Raw genomic sequence first — 3,622 nt, 5'->3', positions numbered from 1 at the left:
CAAACAATTCAATGACAAAAGAAATCTGAGCTCTCAGCTTGTCAACTCCTTACAGCTTAGGAAATAAGTCTTCTATCTGCAGCAAACAATTCAATGACAAAAGAAATCTGAGCTCTCAGCTTGTCAACTCCTTACAGCTTAGGAAATAAGTCTTCTATCTGCAGCAAACAATTCAATGACAAAAGAAATCTGAGCTCTCAGCTTGTCAACTCCTTACAGCTTAGGAAATAAGTCTTCTATCTGCAGCAAACAATTCAATGACAAAAGAAATCTGAGCTCTCAGCTTGGAGAAGACTTATTTCCTAAGCTGTAAGGAGTTGAATGTGCAGGAAACTAGAAATGTGCACAAATTTTATGTGTATTTTCTTGTGCTGTCAGTGCAGTGTGGTTTCAGTAATTGGTTAGTTAAATATTGTTAAAGATGATAGAGTATGATGTTTAAACAAATAGTTGATGACAGTAATTGATATTTAAGAGGTTATGGATTCCATAGTTATATGTACTTCACACCAACTATGTAGACTGTATTTTGTCAAACCATTCAACATCAGTAGTTTACTTTATGGAAAATCCTGTAGTGTAAGTGAGCGTGAAGTGCTAAGATGATGAATGTTTGTTTATCCGAGTTGAAGTGAAATATAGATATTGTTTAGAAACTATTGGTTTCTTCACAGATTACTGTATAATAAATAGTAGTGTAAGTTTCTAACTTATGCTAATCAGCATGTTACTATTGTAGTATGTTTCTCTGTAACCTCTAATATGTATCTTAAAAAGAACTACTCAATTTTTAAATCACTGTTACATCTATTTATTTTAGTTTTGCACCAATAGAAAAAGCTTATGACATTTCTTGATAAAGCATGTATGAATTTTTACATCACTATTAGTGTAATTTAATTTTCATCTCAATAGAAATCACTTTTAACACATCTTGACTGGTGGTTTATCGATTAACCAACAGCATTATTAGATGATTACATTTGATTAATCTCTTAAAACAGTGTTCCTCAAACCATGGTAACTACACGTGAAAAATATTTGGTGGCAGGTCCTGCCAGACACTTGCCCACACACTACTCAGCAAAAGTTTTGACATTGATCGATATCCTAAGTAGTTTCTCTATAATAAAGACAAATATGGTGGCAGGTCCTGCCATACACTTGCCCACACACACACTACTCAGCAAAAGTTTTGACATTGATCGATATCCTTAGTAGTTTCTCTATAATAAAGACAAATATGGTGGCAGTATATTGGTTACTTGGATAGTTGTAATAATCAGAAACCATAATTGTGACAAATGTATGCTTTTCATGATGGTCAATTAAGTCACAATTTTGATTAATTGATTGTTGGAATAATGAAAAACATTAATTTTAATTGGTCAATTATTTTGGTGACAACCGATATTATTGGAATTTTGATTAATCAGGTGTTGAAATAAAGAAAAAACAGTCATAACACTAATTTTGATAAATCAGTTCAATCAACATTTTGGTTTATTATTTAATTTATGTGACACTTCTTAATGTAATCATGTTTATAGGTAATCGATTAACTTGCCCAGCTCTAATCTTGAAAATAGAACTACATTGTTACATCACTATTAGATCAGGGTAATTTGATTTGCATCTCATAAGATACAGATTATGATGCATATGTTGAGAAAAAGTTTTCTGTTTTTACATATGGGTACTTTAATTACCATCCTAATAGAAACACTTTATTAAATGCATCTTGAGAAAGAACCTCTAAATGTTTCATCACTGGTACTCTCATTTAACCTGATTTCTCAACAAGTTTTTGATAGATTAACTGAGAGTTTCTGTGAGAGTTAATTTAATTGAGTTTTCCTTTTTAGATGTGGAATCAAAAAGTTTGGACAACTTGTACAAAATCTTTATTACACAGATAAAACGGAAAACAGTGCGTATATCTACACAGATGGGCAGACAGTCCTTCCTCCATCAGAGTGTGTTTAGTTTCCTCTCTCACAAGATGATCTTCCAAATAGGAAGATCATTCCTGTTGATCATTTACTAGAGAACTGAGCTAAGAAAGCTGAAAACTAAAATGTAAAGATGATTTCTTTTTCTAGTGGAAAGTGTCACCTCATGACCTCTGTTCCCTAATAGCATTGGTCAGCTGTCACTTTCAGTCGTCATAATCAGCCAGCAAAGGATATTCCAGTGCCAACATGTCCAACCAGGATGTACCATACAGTACTGAAATGCCCTTGGGGGAAAAGAAAAATACACCTATTAATGAGAACAAGGTAATATTAATTACTTTCTGGACCACATATTTTCATCATGACCGTGTAGTAGCTAAGTTATAATCAATTTTGAAAATTACTTTATCACAATAGAATGTAAAACTGTACTCTATGCTTGAATATCATGCCTTCCTCCCTTCTCTCTCTCTCAGGCCTGTCCTGAGGCCAACTATTAAATTTAACCAATCATTTTTAATTTGTGACATGATACAAGAGCACCTTTACTTAAACTTAAACATGCACGTGGCAACATAAACCCATTAGCAATGAATCAAAAGTACATGGCACAAGCTAAAACCATTTAACAAAGATTTAAGATAATATATACACATTACTAGCCATAAAGACAACAAAAACCCATTAGCAATGAATCAAAAGTACATGGCACAAGCTAAAACTCTTTAACGAAGATTTAAGATAATACATACACATTACCAAACTCTTAAAAAAAAAGCACCTGCAAGATCTTTTAATTTTAACTGAAAGATAGAAGATATGATACACAAAACACTTTAACAATGAATATACAATCTCTCTTTACTCAAAAGATACATCAATAAAAATACCCTTTAACATAAATAATACACTTGCATACAATAATAAAAAGTAAAACCAGAAAAAAAGAATAAAATAAACACACCCTATCGGTTTTAAGAGTTGCCAGTGATTCAGAGAGAGAGACTGACTAAGAATACAGCTTGACATTAAACACTGAAAGTCGGAGTTCAAATGTAAATGTTGACTGAGTTATAATTGGTCAAAGGTCCAGCTGAGTGTGTACGTAAAGAAGTGGTTCACAACGCCTGGTTTCAACCATGAACTAGGCACTGGTTAAATGACATTTGTACGGGCTTAATATGTACTCGTATTCATTCCCACTCACAGAATGCATCCAAAGAATTAAAAGGCTTCCCACTCCTCTGACATTCCCATGTCTCTATTCAACTAGCTACCTGTGGCCATGCTGCTCACTGGTGTCCCTGCTGAACAACTGGGACACATGCCAGCCTCATCCATAGCCTACTTTCTGGTTGCCATACATACAGTAGCAAGGAATAAGGGGAGGGGGGTGAAACTTCTTGGGTCTAAAACACTGTCAAGCTGACTCGGCTTAGCTAATCTCATCTTTGCCCATGAACTCTTGCCAGTGCTTTCACTTCTTGTAAGGACTCCCATTTGCAAACTGTGGTATGAATTATAAGGTATCACTTTTGGGCACTGGTAGAGAACCATACATCATATAACCGGAAAGTAGCACATACTGTCCAAAGATGAGCAAGTTCGGCAAAAGTCTTGTTTATCCGTGTTCCACTGCTTCATAAGCCATCATCACATATGGCAAG

Source organism: Limulus polyphemus, unplaced genomic scaffold (assembly GCF_000517525.1).
Source record: "Limulus polyphemus unplaced genomic scaffold, Limulus_polyphemus-2.1.2 Scaffold5453, whole genome shotgun sequence".
NCBI classification, from domain to species: Eukaryota; Metazoa; Arthropoda; class Merostomata; order Xiphosura; family Limulidae; genus Limulus; species Limulus polyphemus.
This window is presented reverse-complemented; position numbering follows the sequence as displayed.